We start from the raw sequence: 18,318 nt of genomic DNA on the forward strand, positions 1-18,318 counted from the left end.
GAGAGGCCGGTCAAGGTCTCCGCAGAGGCTGCAAGCAGCATCTCCGTGCCGAGCCTCCCGGCCGGGGGCACCTGACAGAAGGCTCTTATTAGTGTTTTAGGTAACAAGTCGCAGCTGGAGCCCATGAAAAGGCTGATTCTCTGCAGAGAACGTTAAGCATAAACAGAGCCCTTTTCACCTGTTAGTTCCTTAGCTGAACTGCTTCTTCCCCCTCCCTCCACCTCGGAGTGGAGGAGGGGCTGTCATCTTGGATGGTACATCACCCTCTCCCCTCTGCCTATGCAGAAGTCAGGTGTCCTGATCATTAATGCTTTAGGTATTGCTCGCAACACCCAATCCATGCCAGGTCAACACCAAGTAAACTATCAAGATTCCCTACCCCAGGGTTCACCTTCAGGCCTCTTTCCCTTCAACCTTCGCCTCCTGGAAATTCAACCCCAGGTTGACCTGACTCACATAAATGCTCAGATTCCGCCCTCCTAACAAAATCTCCAGGTTCTTCTAGCCCACTTGGCCTGCCCAACCCTAAGTGCCTGGAGTGGCTTCTCTAACCGATCCCATCTGGCGTCAGGCCATGCACTGCCTGAAGATGCCAGCAGGGAATCTTGGGCCAGGGTTGAAGGGACGTTTCTCAGGTTAAGGGCTGGAGACTCCCTGCACTGGTATCCAATGGGGCACTAGTGTTGAAAACTCGAGTTCCTGGTCTCTCATTTGGACTTTGGCAAGGTTCAGAGGTGTGTGTCCGCCAGCGCCTCCAGCTTTGGAGAGCAGCTGTGGTTTGAAAGCTAAATATACGAAAAAGAAAATTTGGATTCCCCCCTGGAGTGGTGCTACTGCAACTGAGGGGGTGCATACTATCAGCTGAAACTCCACTGCTCCCCAGGGCGCACACGAAGGAGAATCCTCCCACCGGCCATTTGCATGCAGACTTAGGAAAACCAAATGAAACTGGTAATTTTGTCAGCGATGAACAGGGAAGCCTCTGAAACCACAAGTTTCACAGCAAATGAAGCTTCTTTCCTGCCTCTTTTGGACATTAACTTTTTATTTTTACTTTTGCCAAGCAGTGGCACAAACAATTCACTTTAGAATAAATGTTTAATTAAAAAGTTAATGACTTGGTTTTGGTATTTTAGCCATCTGCAATGCCACATGCTTAAGGGTGTCCAGTTTGTGTCCTGTCTGCTCTGCTTCTGATCAAGCTACCTGCTAATGTGCCTGGGAAAGCAGTAGAGGGTGGCCCAAGTCCTTGGGCCCCTGTACCCATGTGGGAGACCCAGGTGAAGTTCCTGGCTTTAAGCTGGCTTGCCCCAGAGAAGCAGCTTAAGAAAGATCTCTTTTCCTTTTTCTCTCTAACACTGCCTTTCAAATAAATTTAAAAAGAGAAGATTAATATTGAACTCAGAATAACCAAGGTAGAAGAAAAATGTGGCCAAAATCAGGAAGGTGGTGTATGAATGGCTAAATTGAGGCGATTGGAAGAGGCTGGAAGATTCTCTCTGTCACTCTGCATTTCAAAAACAAGTGCCTTCAGGACAGGAGGTGTACTAGGTCAGTCTGGGCCAAGGACTCACCTGTGTGTGCAATATCTGCCACGGGGAGGAGACCTGACAGAGGAGCTTGGGGCACTGTTCTGTCAGCATTCAATCCCTGGTGGTTAGTGCAAGAACCAAGGCTGGGAGCAGCCCACATCAGGCCAGGTTACAGAACCCACCAGCATATATGTGGGTCAGGTCTGCAAGCAGGCCAGGCTGAGCCAGTTCAAAACTCCCACTGGCAGATGTGAGAACCAGGATGGGTTGCAGGATAGGCTGAGTTGGGCCACAACACCAACCAGTCCACATTAGGGCGGGCTGAGCATTGTCCTCCACTCTACCGTAAAACCCTAAAGAAAGTTACTGTACATATTAACCTTTTGGTCCTTGAAGTTAATTCTCTAAAACTAGCTATAAATAAACCATAGTCAAGTAGAAGATGATGGAAAGTTGTATCTCTTAAATGACTACCTTTTCTCTTTAGTAGGAAATTTCCATGAACTGGCCCAGGGGGGAAAAAATTAAGCTACACTTTTCGTCTCAACTATTGGATTGTATTTCATAGGGAAATTTTTAATGACAAGGAATGCCTATCTATCACAAAAACATTTTCTTTTTTTTTAAAGTATACAATGCTTTCATAAACCCCTTGATAAGTTTCATGCAATATCATGGAGTTTTCTGAAAAAAGCCCATGTAGAGACCCATGTGTGTGGGGCAGATTGTGGACAACCAGTCACCTTGTGTTCTGTACATTGACTTACATCTTTGAAGTTTCTAAACATCAAAGATAATCTGTGAATTCACTCATTCAACTCCAACAGCCTCGTCCCCGAGCTCCATCTCTGCCTGAAAACAGCCTTCATCAAAGCTGAGAGCCCCGGCAGCAACTGGTTCCCACAGCACCCAGCAACCCCATTCCCAGTTCCCAGTTTCCCCCAGTCCATGGTCTGGAAAAAACAGAAAGTAAGAAATCAGCCTCTCAAAAGTGGGGCATTATCGTGCTGTTGGGAAAAACAAACTGGATTAAAATCCAATCCTCTGTTCTCAGGGTACAGTCAGGCTCCAGTTCAGGTGGCTTGGGTGGTCTTTGGGTGAGTATCAATGGTGGGGAGAGGGAGCATACAGAGCTAACTTTCAGTTGTTGAATCACAAGGACTGGTATTCTGGGAAAAGATTTTATACCAAGTATATATTGCAGATGATTTTAACAGCAAGACGTCTTTCATGACTAAGAAAGTGGCATTTTCACCTGTTGGTGGCTCCAAATTTGTTTTTCAGCTGCTGTGTCCTCCACTCAGTTTGGCTCAGAAGGGCTGGGAATGGCTCCTGATTCCAGAACTCCAAGTGCGTGTCTTCCCTCCCTCAGTTTCTCCCCAACCAGTCCCTATGCTTATCTCTTTGAGGGTGTTTGGTCCTAGCTCCAAATAGTTCCTACAAACACAAATCAAAGTTCTAGGAAGCCACACAGACTAATTAGCTACCTACAGATCTTCCCTAAAGAGCTTCTTTTATTGTGTGAAATGTGGTTTATTTTTTATTTACCTTAGGTGCATCACAATATACAGAAGGAACACGATTTGATCTGAGATAAAAAAGAAACAACCGTAGATATATATATAGATAGATAGATATATAGATAGATAGATATAAAACCCTTTTTGAAAAAGGATTTTATGATACCAGGAAAAAAAAAGGTAACCTGAACCTGTGAACTTTCCAGTATGAGTAGGGACATGCTAATAACACAGACCACCTTGGAGGAATAGAAACTGGCCCAGCTCATGCAAAACAGGACTGCAGTGTGCTCACCAAACACGGCCACGCATCAGTCCTCTGCAAACCCGTGACTTTCTGAAAATAATTTTAATGTATGGAAGTATTGAGATTTGTAGAAAAATTGTGTGAGTTGTTTTCATGTTCCCCCTTTGTTTAAATTTTTTAAAAAATATTTCATCGAAAGCCTTTTCATTCTCAAAATTATACACCCTGGCCAAAGTTTGAGGCTACCTCCTCCATCACAGAATTTTTGTTTGTTTGTTTGTTTCTTTAGCAAGATAATCTGTTGGATTCAAGACCCATCTGGGACACAGCAGGTTAAGCCGCCAGCGGCATCCTATATCACAGTGCGGGTTTGAGCCCTGGCTATGGCATTTCTGATCCAGCTCCCTGCTAAAGCACCTGAGAAACCAATAGTATGCCCAAGTGCTTGGGTCCCTGCCATCCCCATGGAAGGTTGAAGGGTCCCTGCCATCCCCATGGAAGGTTGAAGGGTCCCTGCCATCCCCATGGAAGGCTCCAGAGTCCCTGCCATCCCCATGGTAGTCTCAAGTGGAATTCCTGCCCTGTGGCTTTGGCTTGGCCCAGCTGAAGCCTTTGTGACTGGGGAATAAACCAGTGAATAGAAGACCACCGTCTATATTCGTCCCTCACCCTGCCCACACTCTGCCTTTCAAATAACTGAACAAATCTTTTTTTAAAAAATAGTCTCCAGGTCTGCTGGAAGACAAGCCACAGAGAAGAAAGTCAGCAATGCAAAGAGACACTGTTCCCTTTGTCAGGAATCAGGAGTCCATCAGACGGTCAGTGCTAATGACCAGCCATAGCCTGTAATGCGCCATCGCCTCCTTCGGGGCCTCCAGCTTCCCAATTGTCCATCTAATCTGTGTCCACCCCTGGGAGCAGATAGCAGAGTTCCCTGTCCTGGTAGGCTTTGATCAAATCAAAACCCCCTGCCAAAGTGTGATATTTACACCTTGTCCATGAGAAGCTTGGCTGAGTCTCAGGAGAGTACAGAATTTCAGGTTTTGTTTTGTTTAAGCCAGCAATAAAATGATGTATAGTGCACTTGCCCAAAAGTTAACAGAGCTGAAGCTTTGAAGCCACCCCAGCTATGAGACCTTGGTCAAGTCATCTAAGTTTGCTAGATTTAGTTTTCTTGTTTGTAACGTGAAAGAAACTGGTCTCTGAGGCTCAAGGTCCTTTTTTTTGCTTACACACCATTCTATGATTATTTAATTATAGCAACGCTAAAATAATCCCCAAAATCCTGGTCACTAAATTCAAAGGTGGGGAACAGCACAGGAGACAATCATAAATTGTCAGATCTTACCAGTTAGAGATGCCCTGTGTGGTTGAATAAGAAATACTACAGAGAAAACTAGGGAAAATGCCTGCATCCTGTTTCGGAGTGCTAATTCGCGTCTAGCCTAACTCCTGGTTTCTCTCCAGCTTCCTGCTAGCACTGTTGGAAAGGAAGCAGAGGTTGGCTTAAGTACTAGGGCCCCTGTACCCAGTTGGCTCTGGCCTTTGGAGCCATCTGAAGAGTGAAGCAGTAGGTGAAAGATTAGCCTTCTCTCTTTCTCTAACTCTCTCTGTTCCTCTAAACCTTTCTCTGCCCATTCCCAACCCCTTGCCCAGGTCCTTGTCCAAAGGAAAAAAATCCACATATGTGTTAACTCACAGACCACTGTTTAACCTGAGAGTTCTTTGATGTGGTTCCAGTTCTTCTATTCAATTTCCAGTTCAAGCAGCATTGCTCATGTTTAGTCTTGGATGCCTGAGTTAAGGTTTTCCTCCATGTCAGTAAAACCTTAACTTTCCTTGTCAATTACATGCAAACCAGACAAATGAACCCTTCTGTATTCTGCCTTTTTTATAATGTCTCTTCCATGGAGGCAGTGATTAATAATCCCACCAGCAGATTCAAATGGAGTTATATAAAGACCCAGATGTCTCAGGAGGCCAAGTCCACTGATGTCCTCCTTCCCCCACACATATTTGCATGTTCATTCTAGGTTGGGGGTGAACGTTAAAGCCTACCTCCTCCCATGGATCTCTGATATTGCAAAGAGATGTTACGAAGTTACAAGAGGGCTTCTGGCAGATAAAGTGGCTTCCAAGTGGGATAGGTTCCCACATCTGAATGCGGAGACTGTGTGCAGAGCACAGAAATGCTGTGTGGGTCCCAACGCCACACAGGGCTCAGGAAGTTGGCTGTACTGCTTAGGCATTCTCCAAGGACCGGGGCACTGATGGTGCCCATTGGGGATGAGGTCAGTAACAGGTGAAACTGGAACCTGGCGGGTGGGTTCAGAAAGTGGAAGGAAAAGTTTATTTTTGATGCAAAATAGCTGTTTTTTTTTAATTTTCTCATTTTAAAAATAATACCTCTTTCCATGAATCTTCTAAAGACTCATTATATGCCTGCATTTCAAAATGTTTTGGCACCAAAAACAAGCTGAGGTTTTAATGAGACTTTCTAAACATTGCCAAAGTGCCTGGGATTTCTGAGTTTATATGGACAAGTATTTGCTAAGTTTTTTTCTCCCTGTTTTTCCCACACTGTTGATTTCGTGTCACTAATTTTCAGCTTTCCTTTTCCTAAGACACTGAAAGGGACCCCTGTTGCGGTCCAGAAAGTTAAGCAGGCACCTGCAACGTTGCTATCCAATGCCAGAGTCCCGGCTGCCCCACTTTCAATCTAACCAGTGCTAATGCCTCCCATGTGGGAAAGTCAGAGGGAGTCCTGGTTTAGCCCTGCCTGCTGTAGCCATGTGATGAATAAACCAGCAAATGGAAGATTTCTCTCTCAATCTCTCTCTCTCTTTCTGTCTTTTAGGTAAAATAAATTGTAGGGGAAAAAATGACATGGTAGCCTAGCAGCTAAAGTCCTTGCCTTGCACATGCCAAGATCCCATATGAGCACTGGTTCTAATCCCGGTGGCCCTGCTTCCCATCCAGCCATCTGCTTGTGGCCTAGGAAAGCAATTGAGCACCACCCAAAGCGTTGGGACCTGCGCGGGAGACTTGGAAGAAGCTCCTGGTTCCTGACTCCTGGCTTCGAATTGGCTCAGCTCCAGATGCTACAGCCACTCTGGGAGTGAAGATCTTCCTCTCTGTCTCTCCTCCATTCTGTCTTTCCAATAAAAATAAATAAATCTTTTTTTTGAAATGATGACACTGGTGCCAGCACAGTGGCATGACACATTAATCCCCATCCTGCAGCAACAGCATTCCCTAAGTTCACTGACTTGAGTCCCCCCTGCTCCACTTCTAATCCAGCTCCCTGATAATGACCTGGGAAATCAGCACAGCATGGCCCAAGGCCTTGGGACCTTGCACCTACATGGGAGACTCAGAAGAAGCTTCTGACTCAGGCTTCAGGCTAGCCCAGCACTGGCCATTATGGCCATTTGGGATGTGAACCAACAGACAGAATATCTTTCTAACTCTGATTTTCAAAGAAAATCAATAAATCTTAAAAATAACAGTAATACAAAAACATAACAGAAAAAGATAGTGAAAGTCTAATAATGGGTAAAATACTTTGCAAGAAACTGTTACATCCTATATATCTTTACTAGCTTTGTCTCTTACACAATTGACCGGATAGGAAATAAGCAAACTGACCTTTGTGTATGAGAGGTGATTATTAAATATTTAGGAAAGCATATTAATCAGAAAGGTAGGAGATGGGGAAAGGGTGCCCAGTGGGGTTCCAGGGTAGCAGCTTGCCCCAGGTCCCTCCTTGAGCTGTCCTTAGCTTCAAAACTGAACCCAAAGGAGCTAAAAGGAAATGAAGTGTTGAGATCCCTATTGTGGGGATTCATTTTTGTTCTCCAGACCCTATCCTTCTTTGTACACACACCGAAGGGAGTTGGGGGACCTCACAGAGCAGAGTCAACTTCCATTGAAGGAAACTGAACACCATCATGCTTTTGTATCCTTTTACTGAGGACCAGAAATACTTAAGCTTTGCAGGGCCCACCGTAATGACAATGCTTATTCTTGTGATCTCGCTTCTCAGGCAGCTTTATACACTTCTTAAAATGCATGTCTGTAACAGCCCTCTGAGATAGAGAAGGAACAGGTGTAATTATCTCCTTGCGTGAGCAAACACAAAGGCACGGACTGAGTCCATCAGGGATGAGATCAAACTAAGGGGGCCAGATCATGCTGATGCAATCTGCCGCATCCCTGCACTCAGCAGGATGTGTGTTTGGGGGAAAACTCTGAAAGCTTTGTGTTTTCATTCTTATAATGTTGTGAGAAACATAACTCCAGGGGGTCCTCTAAAGAGAAAATGATAAGACTGGTAAATAGAGCAGCAGCAGCCCTTGCAATCTATGGAAACCAGATTTGATTTCATGATCCGGGCCCTTCCAGGCTGAATTCCATCAACATTTGTTCTGCCACACACTGTTACTGACATAAAATCAGGCTGGCGGCAGGGGTGTGTGTGGTGGTGCGGAGGAAGACAGTAAACCAATAGATGTTACTGCATGTCTCCAAGCCTCTCAAAGTGCTCAGCCTTCAGGAAGTACTAGCAACTGGAAATTTTTCTGAATGATAATAGTGTTACGTGTTCCATTTCCAATCCAACTCCCTGTTTGTGGCCTGGGAGAGTAGAGGAGGATGGCCCAGCTAAAGTCCTCGCATTGAACGCCCCGGGATCCCATATGGGCACTGGTTCTAATCCCGGCAGCTCCACTTCCCATCCAGCTCCCTGCTTGTGGACTGGGAAAGCAGTCGAGGACGGCCCAAAGCCTAGAGATCCTGCACCAGTGTGGGAGACCTGGAGGAAGTTCCTGGCTCCTGGCTTCGGATCAGCACAGCGCCAGCCGTTGTGCTCACTTGGGGAGTGAATCATCAGACGGAAGATCTTCCTCTCTAGCTCTCCTCCTCTCTATATATCTGACTTTGTAATTAAAATAAATAAATCTTCAAAAAAAAAAAAAAAAAGAAATATAGACAAAATGGCTCAATGGCGGAATCCTTACTTTGCAAACATCAGCATCCCCTGGGTTCCAGTCTATGTTCTGGCTGTTCTACTTCCCATCCAGCTCCTTGCTGGGAGCCTGGAAAAGCAGTAGAGGATGGCCCAAGCCCTTGGGACCCTGCACCTGTGTGGGAGACCCAGATGAAGCCCTCAGTTCCTGGTGTCAGATTAGCTCAGCTCTGGCCATTATGGCCATTTGGGGAGTAAACCAGTGATGGGAGATTTTTCTCTCTGTCTTTGCTTCTCTCTATAAATCTGATCTATCAAATAAAAATGAATGAATTTATTTTTTAAATATTGAAGAAACATATCTAAAAATGTGTTATATAGACCTTATTTCAATCTTTTTAAGTTTGTAATATTTGAATTTTAGAGTTTTTGAAACTACCTTATTGAAGTAAGATTGACATGCCAAATCCATGCACATTGAATGTGTATACTCTGATGAACTTGGGAATCATTCTATATCCCTGAGACCATCACTACAATCTGACTTTCACATTTCTAAAACCTGCAGAAGGTTCTCCCACTCTATTTATTTTGTGCCTGTGTGTGATAAGAACACTTCAACCTTTCTGGATCTCAACAAACAAACCAACTGTTTAACAGGGAGGAAACTAGAACTCTATGTTATAGAGAGTGGTGTTTGATCTTATGCATTAGGAATACAGAAACATCTATGTACGAAATAACAAGAGCTTAAGTTCAGCTGCAAAATCTTCAGCGTGGGAAGCCAACAGTATAAATAAAAGTCCACATGTCAATCATGGCCAACACCAGGTGATATGTGCAGTACATGTGTTACTTTAAAAAAAAAAGATTTATTTATTTTTATTTAAAAGGCAGAGTTACAGGAGAAGGAGAGGAGGGCTTGCATCAGTTGGCTCACTCCCCAGAAGACTGCAACAGTCAGAGCTGGGCAGATCCAAAGCCTGTAACCAGGAGTTCCTCTGGGGTATCCCAAGTGGGTGCAGAGAAAGGAGCGGGGTCCTGAGGCTTTGAGCCATCTTCTACTGCTTTCCCAGGCAGATTAGATGGGAAGTGGAGCAGCTGGAATTCAAGCTGGCATCCATTTGGGACTCTGACACCAGAGGGGGAGGCTTAACTTACTATACCACGTTGGCTCTAATGTGTTAGTTTTTTTATGTAGCAATAATAATAAATAATACCATAAAATAACGGAAAACAAAATGCATCAATTAGAAACTATTCCTACAGAAGCAGGCAAGATTTTCCTTTTCCTTTTATTTTTTTCCCTTCTTTTCTCCCATTGCTCTTCTTTTTTGAGAGCAAAAATATGAGGAACTTGAGACCAGTTTTTCAACTCTGTTTCTACTTGTATTGTAAACTAGAGGTGGTAAAACACCCCTTGCACAAACTTGTTGGGAGGATCAGGAAGTTCACAGTGGAGAACATGGCATTCTTGCTCTTCAAGAAGCGGGTATTTAGACAGTGTAACTGAAGCGGAAGTTTCAGATCATGGCATGCTGGTCTGGGCACTCGGTGCTCTTAAAGCACTTCTCATGCTGAGGCTGGCTGTGGAATCCCAGATACAACCATTTCAACACCTAAGTTATTCAACCTGGAAAGCCATGGTCTTAGATTTTATTTGAGATGAAACTGACTTCAAACTACCATATCCAAATGTGAAGACACAATGCAACATGCATCCCTACTTCCAAATCAAAGATGAACTTCAGTTGAAACTGTTGCACATATCTAGACAATGGGATGACTGTTTGACATTGACTGTACCAACAATGTCGTAGAACACTTAACTAACAGACTGATGGAACTATAACTGATGGACTATACTATTGTAACAATAAGGAGAAAATCAGCTGGGGGGCAAGAATTTGGGGAGGACGGGATCCCAGACTCTACAGAATTGTATCACAAAATTCAAAATAAATTTTTTTTTAAAAAAAGATGTTCATGGGAGTTTGAGGTAGTTCAGGCAGGACGTGGGACGCAGTAACTCACATTTCTCAGGTAACGAGCTGCCAGAACCTACCAGTCAGCACAAGCTAGAAACAGAAATGGGTCCTATAAATAAGAAATTTGGAAATTGAAGACCAGTGCTTTGGATACAATTTTCTCCCTGCAAACTGTTGAAAGTACCCTTGTGTATCTTTATCGTGGTGGTTAGAATTGGGTACCTTATATCTTAGCTTTTTCTGTATGTTTTCTCTCCTACTTGGCTCTAAGCTGATTTGTAGACAATGGCTTTTTACTTGTGTATTTTTCTTATTGTAGCAAAATACATGAAATGTAAAAATTCAAAAAATGTTTAAAACCTTCAGGGCTAATATGGAAACAAATTATTTTTTGTCTTTTCCTGCTGCCTCTCTGTTTTTCAGCTTTTTAAAATCAATAAAATCCTTCAATCCTTTGTGCAAGAAAAAAAAAGCAGAAAGGAGTATTATTCTGAAATTGAAGGTAATTTAAAATTTCACTTTCTGAGGCTGGAGTGAAGAACGCATTATAAATGAGCTCTAAAAAAAGACAACCATGAAACTCCCTGAGTATTTGTTACTTTCCCTTTCTCTGTCTACCTTAGGCATCCAGAGGTTTAGAAACGATTGTTGAATTACTGCTACTTAAAAAACCAAGCATCTGTCTTGCTATATTTATGGAATGTTAGTTACAGTGGGAAAAGCAACAGCTGGGCAAAACAAGGCAGCATGTATGTACAAAGCAAGTAGAAATCAGAATAATTAGGAGAATTCCATAACAAAGACAGCATCTCTCTAGATCTGCTCATCCCTTCCAGGGAGGACAGCAGCAGTTCCAAGGTTGTACACATCCTGCCAGGGGGATTTTCCTAGCACCAGGTGGAGCCCTGTGCCTAGCTCTGGCCAGCCAAGGTACTAAAGCACATCACTTCTGAACAGAGGTGGCTAACAGGCAGATGTGCCTTCTCCACTCTTTCTCCAACTTCCAGCTGGATGCCCACACCCTGCATGATTCTGAGAGTCCTGTGTTAAAGAGAGCAGAGGTTCCCTCACTCTGGATCCCTCAATGGCCAGAAAAAAAAAAGGACAACATCTCTTCATCACCCCGTACCACTAGGACACCAACACTGTCATCACCGAACAGCAAGTATAATTCACATGAGGCTGAGCCACCAAGATTTGGAATTTTCTCCATTACAGGGGTTAGGGTGTGTGTAAGATGTTGCAGTGGATATTCATGTGTAAGGAGTTGAAAACAATCACAAAATGTTTCATTGAAAAGGTGGAGCTTGGGCTGGATTTTGACCTGTGCACTATTAGATCTGCATAGAGAGAGATAAGAACATAGGAACCACAGGAATTCACATGAGATCTGAGGATAGGAAGATCTTCCTGGAGCAGCTGCAGGTTGGAAGTGTGGGAAATAAGGGTGAAGGGACAGGATGGGATCAGTGTACGGAGATCCTTGAGAATTTAGAACCGACAACAGGGCAGCCGCTGAACGTTCTGGAGTAAAAGAATGTCTGAGAGGAGGTCTATATTAGGACAATCAGTAACACAAAAGAGTGCAGGATGGACCTGACAGGAAAGGATTACACTGGATGACTAGCCAAGAGGATGCTGTGGTAATCCAGAGTTGACATATTTAGGGACCCATAAACGCCAAGCGTTGTCTTCAAGCACAGATCAAGCAGGCTTGATGATAGAGAAAAAACACACACATACACCCAAAACCCAAACATTTCCTCAATTAGGAGGTTTCTATGTAATCCTCTCTCTTCACACTGTTTGTTCCACGGCTCTGTTTGGGGCATGATATCCAGTCGTGCTGAGTTTGCAGCTTCTTCTGTAAGATGGGAGGACAGACGCAAATGAGTTCCTTCTTCTATACAAGCTTGTGATTGTGAAGTCATGGAGGAAAACAGTAGAGCAACTGAAGGGAAATAGTCACTAGCAAGAAGCGAGCAAGAGTATCCCCATGTATAACTGAAGTCTAACTTATTTGAAAGGGGGCCCTATAGAGAGCTGTTTGAGCTGTGACCAGTCGTTTGTATTGCAAACAATGCCACATTAGATGACACATAAACACCTCAACCCTCTTAAACGTTCAACATAGCTGGAAGAACCAAACTTTGACTGGGATAACTCCACACAGCAGTTATGCTATTGCAGTATCATTTTTCTTTTATATTAATTCTCTTAACTCTAAAACTTATTTCCTGACTATAAAGACTAAAATCTTAAAGTATTGCAAGGGGGGTGATGGTGTTACAAATACATGGTGAAACCATCAATTTTATCATTACCGGTTTCTTTTTTTATTATTAAATTTATTCATTAATAACATTGTGTTGTAATTACATTGAATCTGGGATTCTCCCCCTCACCCTCCCCCCATGGTGGGTTCCTCCACCCCGCTGCATAACCATAGTTCAAGTTCAGTTGAAATTCCCTCCCTGCAAGTATTTGCCAAGCATAGAGTCCAACATCCCATAGTCCAGACAAGTCCAACTACTTATTGGGTAGACCCTCTCTGGTCTGAGGGCAGAGTCAGCAGAGTATCTTCCCGGTCAAATAAAAGCATTAATATACCATCTGCAACAATTAATTGTTGTAGATGGTACATTATCGGTTTCTCCAAATCAATAGAAACCTTACTGCATTATGAAAATACCCCTAGACATAATGCAGGTTCTCATTTCAATTGCTGAACAAGTTTTAGATCTTATTCATCAACCTGCTGAACTGTGCCTTTTTCAGAGTCACAGATACCACATTCAAAAGTTCTCTGATATCCTTCTTTCTTAACTGTAATTCCCGGATGAATCCAAGTAGCTAAACACTGGAGCCAGAGCAGTGGCTCAATTGGCTTGTTTTCTATTTGCAAATGTTTGCATCCCATATGGCACTAGTTTGTGTCCTGGCTGCTCCACTTCCCATCTAGCTCCCTTTTTGGGACCCTGCACTTGCTTGGCAGACCCCAAGGGGGCTCCTAGCTCCTGGTTTTAGATCAGCTCAGCTCTGTCCATTGTGGCCATTTGGAGGGTAAGCTGGTAAATGGAAGATCATTCTGTCTCTACTTCTCTCTGTAAATCTCCCTTTCCAATAAAAATAGATAAAAAAAGGTAGCTGAATATGCAAGAAGCTCAATATCATTTCCTACAAGGACCAATTCATCTTTCTGGGGCTGAGATACTTCAAAAGAGAACTTCTGGCCTCATCCAGACCCTTTGGATATACATTTCACCCAAGAAATTTCAGATTTCAACAAAGAATAATTCTCCAGAGTCACCTCATTGACACGGAAGTGAACATCCGCTGACCTTATTTTACAATGGAAACCCAGTGTAATCGCCTTGGTCATATTATGTCCATTACTGCACACAGTGCAAACATTCGCCAGTTCCTTTCTACTTCCCCACCACGTATCAACCCGGAACCTCTTCTTTTTCTTCCCAAGGAAGCTGAGTTCTATGCTGATGTGCCCAGAGTCCCCTTGCACGATTGCTCTGGATCCCTTTACAGTAGGTATGTGCCCCTTCCAAACTGGGGTTCGCATTTTCTGGAATGTCAACTGTCTGATTTCTGCAGATAGTTTTCATTCCTGCAAAGACAACTATCATTATTACCGTAAATCCCAGATAATGCTAACTACATTTTGTCTATGTATAGAGTAACATTAACTTTTTTTCTGCTCTTTTTCACAAGTATGCTTAAATATGTTTCATTTTGCGCTATACTACTAACAGAAAGAGTCCTGAGTGAAGATATATTCAAAATATGTTAAGACTTCATTTTTTATTTGTAAGGCAGAGCTGCAGTGAGAAGAGTCAGAGAGTTCTTCCACTCACTGGTCCCCTCCCCAAATTGCAACAATAGCCAGAGTTGAGCCAATCCAAAGCCAGGAGCCAGGAACTCTTTCTGAGTCTCAATGTGGGACCTGGGCCATCCTCTGCTGCTTCCCAGTGCCAGCAAGCAGCTGGATCAGAAGTGGAGCAACCAGGACATAAAGTGGTGTCCATATGACATGCTGCCACCAAAGGCTGAGGATTAACCTATTATGCCACGGCACCACTCTTAAAGTAAGCTAAGAAAGTAAACACCACTTTATATCCTGAAAAATGGCCACTGCTAAAGGCAAATAGCAAGCCCCAAATCTGAAACCTAATCGTTTCCTGGTCTTCCATTATTGATTTTTCATGGCATGGAGAAATACCACTCAACAGATATTTATTTCACAATCTTATAAGGCTACTAAGACAAGCTATGCAGACAATGTTTGATACAGGTTCAGTTATGTACAGAATGAGGGCCCAAAAGGGATGAAATAAAATAAGAAACAGGTTCACAGCCATGACAAGAGACTGACATCCAAGATAGATGAGGGGGTCTTCAAAAAGTTCATGGGAAATGCATAAGAAAAACGACGCAAAGATTTCCAAACTTTGCTGCACCAAATTCAATTTACTTTGAATTTCATTCTTCTACAGACTTTTTGAAGTATCTCAGGTAAAGAAGTCCTACAACTCAATGAAAAAGCATAAACCATGCCCTAAAAAATGGACAATGAGTTCTAACAGACATCTCACACACACGCACACACACATGGCCGGTGAACAAACCAAGAGGCAATGAGTCATAGGGGAAATGCCCATGACCACCACAATGAGACAGCAGAAGCATTCGCCAAAGCAGCACAAATTCAGAAGACTGACAGCGCCAAGTGTTGGTAAGAATGTGGAACAACCTGAATTCTCATACATTGCCAATGAGGCATAAAATGGCAAGATTTGGAATGGACCTAGCTGTTTGGTAATATTAAGTATATACATGTTCTGTGACCTGGCAATCCCACTTTTAAATATTTATCCAAGAGACATAAAAACATATGCCAACAACAATATGTCTATAGTACAAATGTGCCCATAATAGCTGTATCCATCATAACCCAAATCTAGAGACCAAAGTCATGTAACAAAATACCATTCAACAGTTGAAAGGAACTGCAGAAGTTGTACATGAAATGGATGAATCTCAAATTCATAAGGGCGTATACTTGATGATTCATAGGAAATTCTAAAACAGAAAGAACTAATCAATGCTGAGAAACAAATAGGACAACGTTTACATAGAAATGGGGTAGGTTGGGGGTGAACTGACTAGAAAGGGGCATAAGGAAACAGTCTGGGCTTATAATAATGTTCTATGTCTTGCAACAGGTTGACGTTACATGGGTGTTCTATATACATTTGTTAACAGTGAATGGTAAGCTTAATATTGCCACAGATCATTAACTAATATTTACATACTAGTTAAAAAACTGTAAATTAATAGAAAAATCTCCTTAATACATACATGCTGAAGCCTCTAGAGATGAAGTACGTGATGATGTGTAGTTTAGTGTATCACAAAACCACGATGGGGCTGGTGCCATGATTGAGCTAAGCTTCTCCTGTAACTCCCACATCCCACATGGGCGCTGGCTGGTGCCCTGGCTACTCCATTTCCAATCTGTCTCCCTGCGAATGGCCTGGGAAAGCAGCACAGAATGGCTCAAGTTCTTGGGTCCCTGCATCCACATGAGAGGTCTGGGAGAAGCTCCTGACTCCTGGCTTCAAATCAGCTCGGCTTCCCCCATTGCCACCTTCTGGGGAGTGAACCAGCTGACAAAAAGTCTCTCTCTCTCCCTCCTTCTTTCTTTCTCTGTAACTCTGCTTTTCAAATAATAAATAAATAAATAAATCTTTTTTAAAAATTAAGATGGCTCAATGGGTGGAGGAATGGATAAACGCAGAGTATATAATGAAACATTGTAAGGGTACTTACGGGTAGATATTGGGATATTTACTGTGTAATTATTTCTATAATGTTTCCAATTTATCAAAACGATGGGCAGTAAAAGGAAACAATGAGGCTTCAATTATATTTCTCATCGTGATGCTTAATCATAAGATAATAACAATGGATAAAAGAACAATGGGAAAAAGGGAACTTGGCTATGACATGAGACCAGGTAACATTTATCAAGGGTATCCCTACTTTTATGAATTCAGTCATTAAAACCGTACTCTGAAGTCAAGGATCCATCATTCAGGGAATTTCCCACATGAAAAACCATGGGCCAGCCTTGGAGGGCAGCAACTTAAACCACTGGTGGTACAGCCAACATCCCATATGAGTGTCAGCTCCAGTCCCAGCTACTCTACTTCCTACTGTGCTCCTGCTGATTCATTACCTTCCCAGTTCCTTCCTGGGAAGGTTACAAGATGCCTCAAGTACTTGTGTCCTGGCCATCTATGTACAAGAATCAGATGGAAGTCCTGGATCCTGACTTTATTGTAGACATTTGGGATGGAAGATGTGTGTGTGTGTGTGTGTGTGTGTGTGTGTGTGTGTGCATGCACACGCATATTGTGCACTGCCTCTCAAAAACAAAACAAGACAGGAAATTTAACTAGGGAGTGGTGAGCACTACAAATACCCACGAGTAAATAAATGGATGTAAAGAGAACAGAGAAAGAGCACGATTAGAACAAAGCATGCCTTTTCATTATCTCAGATAAAGAGACCTGGAAGAGGCTCCTGGCTTTGGATCGACTAAGCCTCGCGGCCACTTGGGGAATGAATCAACGAACGGAAGATCTTCCTCTCTGTATATCTAACTTTCCAATAAAAATAAAATAAATAGGCCTGCTATAGTATAGAATTTTCACATTTCAAGCTTGGCCTACAAGGTTAGACAAGGTTAGACCAAACGATGGGTGGAGGTTCCTCAGCCTCAAACCAGAACTTGCCTGCCTCACTTCTACGGCTGAACCACACAGCTGGAGTCAGCCTGGACAGCCAAGGTAAAGGGGCCTGCCTCTGGAAGCCTGCCGAGCTCTGTGTGCATACATGCACAGGATTACTCTGGGAGAGTCAAGTAGATATTGGGTGCTAGAAACTTTAAATGTTGAGTGAGGAGAGCCCATGGATTCCTTTTTATTCCCTATGCTGGAAAATGAATTGGAAACAATGACTAGCGAAGAAGGGTTAGATGGGTGAAAGGCATTTTCCAATGTGCCATATAAACACGCTTTCTCCAACAATGGTGTTGGTTCAGCTTTGCCTGGTCACTATTGCTGTGGGGAAAGTTGAAGAAAGAATGATTTAATTTTTAAGAGTAAATGGGCGAGTGGTCGGAAAAAAATGGGAGACCAGATGTCCCAAGCCACAGATTTAGAACTCAGAAGCAACGGATTTAGAACTATCAGGAATGTTAAGAATTCTTTAACAACTACTAGCAACGGTTGTATGCATTCCTCTAACACGTTATAAAATACTGTTACTACCCTTTTTGCACAGATAAAGGAGTTGAGCATCATGGAAGTTAGAAAGTAGTCCCTCCCCCATCCCACTTCTGTACAGTCTGCAGTAGAACCTGGACTCACAACTCAAGACTGCAGAGCCCTGTGTGTAGCACATTACAGCAAAGGACCAAAAGCAGCTGATCGGAGGAGCTAGGCTTTCCGATGTGCAGTCAAGTGGTGAGGACTGGATAAATGCAGAAATAGGGGAAGACTTTCCAGAGCAGAAGTAAAAGGACAGATGTAGAAAGGCCTCTTGGTGGCGCTGTAAGGGCACAGGCCTGCCTGGATAAAGGAAAATGCCCTACTATGAAAACCACAGGGCTTCAGACACCTAGAACACAAGCATGTTTGTGTCCATCTCATGGGTCCTCTGAACGATTTTTTCCAGAACAGAGATGGCATAAAGATCCAAGACTTCAAATAAGTAAATATAAATTTTCTAAAATGGGGAGTGGGTTGGCATTGAGGGATAGTAGGTTAAGCCACCATCTGTGACACTGACATCTCCTCCCCACTAACTTTGCCTTTCAAACAAATAGATAAAACTTTTTAAAAAAATAATAATCCATGAGGGCAAGGGGTAGTTTCATCATCTGTGCTCTCCATCACAAGGCTTGTTCTGTCTGGGAAATCTTCCCTCTTGTCTTTGTTTACTATCGTCCAACCACCAGGTCTCAATTCCACTGCAATCTGCTAAT

At 43.1% G+C, this 18,318-nt stretch overlaps 1 pseudogene; it reads right to left on the minus strand.

Annotated features, from left to right (window-relative positions):
- Positions 1–2,342: 2,342 nt before the first annotated feature.
- On the minus strand, positions 2,343–14,068 carry LOC118759890 (large ribosomal subunit protein uL6-like; annotated as a pseudogene).
- Positions 14,069–18,318: the final 4,250 nt, after the last annotated feature.

The sequence above is a fragment of the Ochotona princeps genome, chromosome 32 (assembly GCF_030435755.1).
Source record: "Ochotona princeps isolate mOchPri1 chromosome 32, mOchPri1.hap1, whole genome shotgun sequence".
Lineage (NCBI taxonomy): Eukaryota > Metazoa > Chordata > Mammalia > Lagomorpha > Ochotonidae > Ochotona > Ochotona princeps.